A 10,354-nucleotide genomic window follows, 5' to 3' on the forward strand; every position below is an offset into this window, starting at 1 on the left:
GGCAGGTTAAACTATATCAGTCGATTCATTGCCCAGCTGACTAGCACATGTGAGCCCATATTTAAGCTATTGAGGAAGGATGCAGCGATCAAATGGACGGTTGAGTGTCAAGAAGCTTTTGACAAGATCAAAGAATATCTTTCAAATCCCCCAGTTTTGGTCCTGCCAGAGCCAGAGAGACCCATGTTCTTGTATCTGACAGTCTTGGAAAATTCTTTCGGTTGCGTCCTCGGGCAACATGACATAACCGGAAAGAAAGAGCAGGCAATCTATTACTTGAGCAAAAAATTCACTGGCTACGAGGCCAAGTACACTTTGCTGGAAAGAACGTGTTGTGCTTTGACGTGGGTCGCTCAAAAATTGAGACATTATCTCCAAGCTCACACTACTTACCTCATAAGCAGGTTGGATCCTTTGAAGTACATATTTTAGAAACCAATGCCTACTGGAAGACTGGCCAAGTGGCAAATCTTGCTTACTGAATTTGATATAGTCTATGTCACCTGCACGGAAATGAAAGCCCAGGCGTTAGCGGATCATTTGGCCGAAAACCCGGTTGATGAGGAATACCAACCATTGAGTACTTATTTTCCAGATGAAGAAATAAACACCATAGAAGTAGTCTCGGAAAACACTCATGTTTGGAAGATGTTCTTTGATGGGGCCGTAAACGCCAAAGGTGTAGGAATTGGGGCAATCTTGATCTCACCCTCTGGTCAGCACTATCCTGCTACAGCTAGGCTGCGCTTCTTTTGCACGAACAATACAGCTGAATATGAAGCCTGCATCATGGGCATGCATATGGCGATCGATCAGGATGTTGAAGATTTATTGATTATGGGGGACTCTGACTTGATTATCCGGCAAGCCCAAGGTGAATGGGAAACTCGGGATGTCAAGCTTATCCCTTACCGACAGCACGTGGAGGATCTAGGCAAGCGATTCAAATCGATAGAGTTCGGGTATATCCCGCATTGTCACAACGAACTAGCGGATGCACTTGCCACCTTAGCTTCAATGTTACCCTACCCAGGCAACGCCCACGTCGATCCCTTGGAAATCCAAATCAGGGAAAGACACGGTTACTGTAATGTAGTCGAGGCAGGATCAAGTACCCAGCCATGGTACCATGATATCAAGAGGTTCTTGAAGACACAAGAATACCCCGAACATGCTACTGGAGATCAAAAGAGAACTATTAGGTGGCATGCAGGTGGTTTCTTTTTGAGCGGCGATGTATTGTATAAAAGGACCCCAGACCTCAATTTGTTAAGATGTGTTGACGCCGAGGAGGCAGGAAAAATCATGCATGAAGTACACGCAGGAATATGCGGGCCCCACATGAATGGGTATGTTTTGGCAAAGAAAATCCTTCGAGCGGGTTATTACTGGATGACCATGGAAAAGGACTATTTTAGTTTCGTTCGAAAGTGTCATCAGTGTCAGGTGCACGGCGATCTGATTCATGCGCCTCCCACAGAACTGCATCCTATGTCTGCACCTTGGCCATTTGTTGCTTGGGGCATGGACGTCATTGGTCCGATTGAGCCGAAAGCTTCAAATGGGCACAAGTTCATATTGGTCGCTATCGACTACTTCACAAAATGGGTAGAAGCTGTCACTCTTAAATTAGTCACTAAGAAGGATGTGGTGGATTTTGTACATTCAAATCTTATCTGTCTTTTCGGTATTCCTGCAACTATCATCACAGATAACACGGCAAACCTGAATAGTCACTTGGTGGGGGATGTATGCGAACAGTTCAAAATAACGCATAGGAACTCCACTCCTTATCGGCCCAAGGCCAATGGCGCTGTTGAAGCAGCAAACAAGAACATCAAGAAGATTTTGAGGAAGACGATCCAGAGTTCCCGACAATGGCATGAACAATTACCCTTTGCATTGCTGGGATATCGCACTACAGTACGCACGTCAGTAGGGGCAACCCCTTACTTGTTGGTTTATGGGACCGAGGCTGTGATACCAGCAGAGGTGGAAATTCCTTCACTTCGAACCATTGTCGAAGCAGAAATTGCAGATAGCGAGTGGGTTAAGACTCGATTGGAGCAGTTGACTTTGATTGACGAGAAACGATTGGCCGCGGTTTGTCACAGACAGTTGTACCAACATAGAATGGCCCGTGCTTACAACAAGAAAGTACGACCCAGGAATTTTGAAGTAGGGCAATTGGTATTAAGGCGCATTCTGCCACATCACCAGGAAGCGAAAGGAAAATTTGCTCCCAATTGGAAAGGCCCATACATCATCAGGAAGATATTGCCGAGAGGAGCATTGTATCTGGGTGATATTGAAGGAAATGATCCTGAAACAGCAGTGAATGCGGATGCCGTCAAAAGGTATTATGTCTGAGTTTTACTTTAGTGGTCTTGGCACGTTTGAGATGATGAAGGTTTTATTCCCACTACCCAAACACTATCAACTCTCTCTACAAACCCTTTTGAGCCGGTTACATTTCTTTGGCTACCTTGTAAAAAACAACAACATTGATTGAGCCTGAACTACGTCTGACTTGATTCCGAAAGGATACGTAGGCAGCCTCTCCCTGGGGTTCAGTCACACTAAAAATAAAATCCAATTTACCCTGAAATTGAAACCGGGGCACACCAAATGGTTTAGAAGTTGTAGTTTCATCTACAATTCCTTTACCAAGCACAAGTCCTTCAGATCAATTGCCAAAGGTAGGGGAAGCCGAAAGACATCATGATTGGAGGCCGGCACATTCAAATTGAGAGAAATAAAATGAGAGAGTCTTGTCGGTGAAAACCTTCGGGCACCGTGAGGCGACGGGAGCAGAGAAATCGAAAATGAGAGAGCTTGTTTAGTAAAAACTCGCAAAGAGTGCTATCAAGCGACAACAAGAAGAGAAATGAGAGAGGTCGACTAGCGAAAACCCGCAAAGGGCACTGTCGGCCGAAAAGATGATTCCACCCCAAAAAGTCTTGGCAAGGTTCCACTGGTTTGGAAACATAAATCCGTTTTGTTTCATGAGGAAATGCAAGTTCGTGAAGGTCGGGCATCCAGTCCAAAAAGCATGTCATGTCAATTTAAAGTCAGCATGTTTCCTCAGATAAGTCTTTCTTGTCCCGAAAAGGACACTTCTCTTTTTAAATTTGTTTTCTCCGCTCTTTGTTTTACCTTTCTTTGAATCCCTTTCATTTTAACCTCAAATTCCAAATATACTGGAAAGAATAGGTGGCAGGACCGGTTTCACGGAGCTCCGTTTAGTAAGAAGTAAATACCCCGCTTCAGTGGTATGTCTGTCAAGTCCCGATTGATCATGATGTTGGTTGCCTTCGAAGTAAAGCCACACACACCCCCCCCAAAAAAACTAACAAATCCCCACAGGGTCTCCCTTTGTACAAGTCCCAACAGGGTTTCCCTTTGTAAAAATCCCCACAGAGTCTCTCCTTGTACAATCCCCCAAAGAGTCTGCCTTGTACAAATCCCCACAGAGTCTCTCCAATAAAAATCTCCACTGAGTCTGCCTCGGTAAAAATCCCCAAGCAGAATGGGATGGAAGAACCAAAGCCTTACACGGGCAAATCATCACGAAATTCGGATATGCGAGTCTGAGCAGTTTAAAAGGGTTTTGCCTATGAATCCAATCAATGGCAGAGTTTCTCAACAGGAATAAGGACGGGACAAAGCAATTGGAACAATCAAGGCCATCGAACCAACCACCATCTGACAATTGTTCTTTGTTTGGAAAATTGAAACAGGTGTGATCCAAAGCAACCGTGCAAGAAGCAGGTGTCGCCCAAAAAGAAAAGAAATACGTGAATGCAAGAAACAGCTTTGCAATAAGGAATCAACCCAAAAGGGAAGTTTCCCCAAAATTCTCTCCTGCATTTTACTAAACAAAAAAATAATAAAAAAAACGAAAAAAGAAGTAAGAAGAAAACTAAAAAAAGAGGGTTAGTTAGAATCCCCAATTTTCTGTAAGCCAACATTAGGGCTCCAATCCCTGAGTTGAGCAGTCTTTCCTTTAGCCAACATTAGGGCTCCAATCCCTGAGTTGAGCATTTTTCCATTTAGCCAGCATTAAGGCTCCAATCCGTGAGTTGAGCAGTTTTCCATTTAGCCGACATTAGGGCTCCAATCCTGAGTTGAGCGTTGTTCCTTTTAGCCAGCATTAGGGCTCCAATCCCTGAGTTGAGCATTTTTCCATTTAGCCAGCATTAGGGCTCCAATCCATGAGTTGAGCAGTTTTCCCATTTAGCCGACATTAAGGCTCCAATCCCTGAGTTGAGCGTTTTTCCTTTTAGCCGACATTAGGGCTCCAATCCCTGAGTTGAGCATTTTTCCTTTTAGCCAACATTAGGTCTCCAATCCCTGAGTTGAGCGTTTTTACTTTTAGCCAGCATTAGGGCTCCAATCCCTGAGTTGAGCGTTTTTCCTTTAGCCACCATTAGGGCTCCAACCCCTGAGTTGAGCAATTTGCTTTTAGCCGACATTAGGGCTCCAATCCCTGAGTCGAGCGTTTTTCCTTTAGCCAGCATTAGGGCTCCAATCCCTGAGTTGAGCAATTTTCCTTTAGCCAGCATTAGGACTCCAATCCCTGAGTTGAGCGTTTTGCTTTTAGCCGACATTAGGGCTCCAATCCCTGAGTTGAGCATTTTCCTTTAAGCTAGCATTAGGGCTCCAATTGCTGAGTTGAGCAACTTTTATTAGCCAACATTAGGGCTCCAATCCCTGAGTTGAGCATTTTTTCCTTTAGCCAGCATTATGGCTCCAACCCCTGAGTTGAGCAATTTGGTTTTAGCCGACATTAGGGCTCCAATCCCTGAGTCGAGCATTTTTCTTTTAGCCAGCATTAGGGCTCCAATCCCTGAGTTGAGCAATTTTCTGTAGCCAGCATTAGGGCTCCAATCCCTGAGTTGAGCGTTTTGCTTTTAGCCGACAATAGGGCTCCAATCCATGAGTTGAGAATTTTCCTTTAAGCCAGCATTAGGGCTCCAATCCCTGAGTTGAGCAACTTTCCTTTAAGCCAGCATTAGAGCTCCAATCCCTGAGTTGAGCATTTTTCTTTTAGCCGACATTAGGGCTCCAACCCCTGAGTTGAGCATTTTTCTTTCAGCCGACATTAGGGCTCCAATCCCTGAGTTGAACGTTTTTCCTTTAGCCAGCATTAGGGCTCCAATCCCTGAGTTGGGCAATATTTTGTAGCCAGCATCAGGGCTCCAATCCCTGAGTTGAGCATTTTTCCATTTAGCCAGCATTAGGGCTCCAATCCCTGAGTTGAACAGTTTTCCATTTAGCCGATATTAGGGCTCCAATCCCTGAGTTGAGCATTTTTTCCTTTTAGCCAACATTAGGGCTCCAATCCCTCAGTTGAGCATTTTTCCTTTTAGCCAACATTAGGGCTCCAATACCTGAGTTGAGTGTTTTTCCATTTAGCCAGCATTAGGGCTCCAATACCTGAGTTGAGTGTTTTTCCATTTAGCCAGCATTAGGGCTCCAATTCCTGAGTTGAGTAGTTTTTCCTTTAGCCAACATTAGGGCTCCAACCCCTGAGTTGAGCGACTTTCTTTTAGCCAACATTAGGGCTCCAATCCCTGAGTTGAGCGATTTTCCTTTAGCCAGCATTAGGGCTCCAATCCATGAGTTGAGCAACCTTCTTTTAGCCGACATTAGGGCTCCAATCCCTGAGTTGTGCATTTTTACCTTTTGCGACATTAGGGCTCCAATCCCTGAGTTGCGCTTTGTAGACTAGAGTTTTTTCAATCCCCTCATCAGTGCTGTAAATTTTCATGACAATTAACTCACAAAATTTTCCTAGTGAAACTGGGGCAGAAAATTTCGTTCGTTTGTTTTGTTGTCTCAGCAGGTCTGACCTCGAGGCGCATGGATCGAGATAACCTACGGTTTGAGTCTCAATCCAGAATAAAGAAAAGAAGAAAAGAACAAAAAGAAGATGTTCCCAAATATTGGAACAAACAAAGTGCAGGTTGCTCAAAATTTGATTAAATTCCCGAGCTCCGCCAATCCCGTCTCACTCAATGCTGCAGAAATGAACAAGCACCTACAACTTGCGAGTATCAAGATTCTGATCGAAGTCTACAAGCAGAATCAGCTAGAGACCCAAGATCAAATTGCAAAGGAATTATAGATAGGAATCTTGTAACTAGTGGTTGGCAGGCATAAGTAGTTAGTTCAGTTTCAATTTTCTTTGGTTGTAACAAGGAGGTCGGTAAAGCAGTAGTGGCAACAGCAACAACAGTAAAGCAAGCATTGCAATCCCATGGTATTCCCAGCTACCAAAATTTTCCCGAACTACATTGACCTGATTCCTGTTTAGCCCAGGATATGTAGGAAATCTTTGAAGCAAAGATTCGGTCAAATCTTTCAAAATGTGCTTCACACGGAGTAGTCCAACGGGCAAAAATCGCTCATATCCGCTCACTTTATCTTTGCATGAAAACCTCGCATGTTTTCGAGCAAAGAGGGGCAGCTGTGAGCACGCGATTTTTGTTTACACGACAATTACTCCAAAAGAAATCGAAAAATTGTCTTTGTGTATAATTTTAAGAATTTGCGTGGCATTTCTTGATAGTTATTTGCAATTTTTGTCTTTGATTGTTTATTTTGTTATTAAAAAAAATAATACAAAAAATATGTTGTGATCTTATTCTACTATTAGGAATTAATTAAATCGTATTTGATTTTTTTTAAATGAATGAAAATCACAAAAATATTATTTTTGGTAATTTTGTCATTTTATCGTTTAATGGTGTGATTTTGTTTAATTAATGCTTGATTTTGTGTGAGTCAATTAATGTCTTTTAATATGATTGTAGTTTTACAACTTATTTTAGGATTTTTGGTAGATTAGTTTTAAAAAAAGGGAATTAGAAGAACAAAGGAAATGGTATAAAATTGGACAAATCGGAATCGGACCAGGCCCAAAAATCAGGCCCAAATCTCACCCCCACCCGGTCCAGTCTAGCAGACCTCGAAGACAGGCGAAACGACGTAGTATAATATTGAAACTGTGTCGTTTCGCCATCAAAGATCACAGCCACTCGATCTGGATCAATCCAACGGCTCTCGTCTCACAACCCTAACCCATCTCAGCCAACCCGACCCAACATCATCCTCGACCCAGTCCCCATAAACGACCCCGTATTATATAAGTAAAGTGATCCAAACCGTTGATCTCATTAGATCTAACGGCTTGGATTCATTCACCCCTAACATATATATTTTTTCCAACGCACCCCACACCCCCTGAGCTACCCCCCCTCTCTTCATCTCTCTCACTGAACCTAGACTCCCTTTAGAACCCTAGCGCCACCCCCTTTCCCCTCACCGTAAACCCGGCGACAACAACGCCGGTGACCCTCAGACTAACACCCCTAGTCGCACATAAATATGGGATCTTGTTCTACTATTAGGAATTAATTAAATCGCATTTGATTTTTAATGAATAAAAAATCACAAAAAAACCCCGAAAATCCATGCCAGGTACTCCCTTGACCTCCTTCGTGACCAAACCAAGTTTGGTTTGGTCCGGATCTAACCAGAAAACCCCGAGTCCCAAATCCGTCCTAAGAACCCTAGAAATCCAAAAACTGAGTTGTTGTCCAATTAAACAAGGTGTTTGGGGTCTAATAGACCTTAATTGAAGTGTTCTCAGTTGAGAACACTTTGATTAAAGTCCGTTCAACCCCTAAAAGAGGTTCGATTCAAAATCCGAGACAGGGCAGTCTGATTTTTAACCCTTTAAGGTATTTCTTCTTCTTTTCTTTGTTAATTCCCTGTTGTTTGTTTTGTTATTGTTTGTTTGTATGTTTGAATGTAAGTTTGATCTGTTTTATTGTGTCAACTATTCTGTCCATCTCACCCAGATCTTTATTTAATCGAATTTGTTTCTGTGTGTTTATTACGTATAGTTACAGTTTGTGTAATCGAGTCGAATAAGTTCCGTCAATCAGTTAAGTTTCCCACAAATCCCCGTGCCTGTCAACATGGAATCATAATCTGTGCTTGTTCAAGTTTGTTTATCCGCTATTAATTTGTACGTATTGTAATTGACATAGTCGATTTGATATATGTCGTCAATTAGTTTGGAATGATGTTAATCTGACTCGCGCTATTGATTTGTTTACTGAGGCTTTTGTTTTGAATCAGCTGTGAATTGATTACCACTGTGTATTAGCCCTTCAGTTAAACCAGAAATCATTTAAGGACTAGTTTATAGCTGCAGTTTAGTATAAACTCAGAAATTTAGTTTGAATTGATGGCATGTTTACTCGTTTTGGACCTTGGACAACATGTGCATTGTTAGCTTTTAATGAACTAAAGTAGAATGGACAGCATGTGCTGTCAGGGCATATTCATGCTGCCCATACTTGCTAATTTAATAAGGGACATGCCACTTTAGCAATAAAAAAGGAGGGCTGTCAGGGGAATCTGAGGGAGGATACCTTTCTTTAGTTTGTGAGTGGGAAAAACAGAAAAGAGAACATGGGGGGTAGTTCAGTTTTAAAGGGGACACTAACAGGCTGAGGCAAAGGGGGATGTCTGGCTATAAAAACAGGAGTTTCCATTAGTTTTAGAGGACAGAGATCAGGAGTTCTAAAGAAAAAAAAAGTTGAAAGGGAAGGGAACAATCAGAAAAAGAGGGGGGTTTGGGCAGAAGTTTTGATAACATTCAGATAAAAAGAGAAGCAAAAACAAGAAGAGAGGGAGGGGAGTTAGAACCTAAAAGAGGATTTCTTTTGAACTAGGAAAGAGAGCTCATTTCTGGATTTCAATCCGGGGAAGACAATAAACAAAAGAAAATCTCTATTGCTTCATTGAAGTTGAAAATTCTGCTTTTCTGCATCTTTTCTGTTGGAAATTAGCATTAACCTGCTATTTGTTCTATTGAAACTTAGGTTCTTTTCTTTGAGTGTCCGAAAATCAGAAACTGTGTTCCATTGCTGTTTCGAATTCACCTATTACTGCCTATTGACTAACATTGGTATTTTCGGGTCTCAACTGAGTCTGCTGAGTCTGTTTGTTTGGGTATTGAGAACTGTTTCATTGGGTTATTTCTTGTTTGTTCACTGGGGTTTATTCTGCTCTGCTGTTGCTGCTGCCATTTTTGCTGCTGCTGATTCTTCTACTTTCTTCTTCTTGTTGTGTTTCAACATCCAGGTACACACTCGAATTTCACACTGATGTAGCAGTAGCAATGAATATGAAATGAAAGAAGTGAAGAATTTTAATCACTTGGTTCTGTAACTATAAGTCTTGTGAAGTGTTAGTAGATTATACGATTCTTTAAAGTTATAAGTCGACGGAAAATGCATTAGGTAGTTGGTACTTAATTGAAACTTAGTTCGTTTAACACTGTGATATATAGTTTGTTTAGTAGCATTCATGATATAGCTATGTAATTCTTGGAATATACAAGTAGTTAGTATATTGATAATTAGACTTCATCTCCAGTTGTGTTTTGTACATATAGGGCGGGGGGTTTTTAACTTTGCTAAATGCGACGCAGTTTTAATCTTTTGAGTGTTAACCTTATCGGACTCTGTTAGGCAGTTTATAGGACAAGGTTCGAATCCCATTAGTAGCATCTTCTAGTAATTAACTCCATTGATCTCGCTTAAATGTGTTAGTTTAAATTCAACTTGAAGAATGTTTAGCGGAATTTAGCATTTTATTCATCTTGTATGCAATTTTCTTTAGCAAATTAAAAGCATGTTCGCCTATGGAATAAGGCACAGAAACAATTCCCGCCTCGTAAATAATTAATCTGATAATTAACAAGAATCCGGAGTTGGCCAAGCATGTAATTTAATTAGCATGTATTTTCTTTCTTCCATTTTTAGAGACAAACATAATAAAAAATGTAGTCACTGTAGGTTTATCCTTTCAAAAATGAGACGAGCCTCGCCAAGTACAGATGCAAAATGTGGGGCCCTCAATAATTGGTTGTAATAAATATTTAGATTTCTTGGGATGGGCTGTTTAGTGAACTTCACCGCTTTCCCTAAAGATAACAAACGCGTTAGACTCTTTAGGCGCGATTTAATTAAATTACATTCTTAAATTCGGGTGCGCATTTATGCGACCTAAATCCCAATCTCAGCGGAGTCAGAATGTATTAACAACCACGGGCGCATTGATTGTGACGTGGTTCGAGACGCATTTTCACGACGTTGCAATTCTATAAAAAATAAATGATAATAATAAAAGCGGTTTAAACTTAATAAAAACACATAAGTCATAACATGTATTTAAATCAGATATTTAGCCATTATAACAATTTAAGCGACCGTGCTAGAACCACGGGATTCGAGGGTGCCTAACACCTTCCCTCGGGTCAACAAAATTCCTT

This window comes from Nicotiana tabacum, chromosome 20, assembly GCF_000715075.1.
Source record: "Nicotiana tabacum cultivar K326 chromosome 20, ASM71507v2, whole genome shotgun sequence".
NCBI classification, from domain to species: domain Eukaryota; kingdom Viridiplantae; phylum Streptophyta; class Magnoliopsida; order Solanales; family Solanaceae; genus Nicotiana; species Nicotiana tabacum.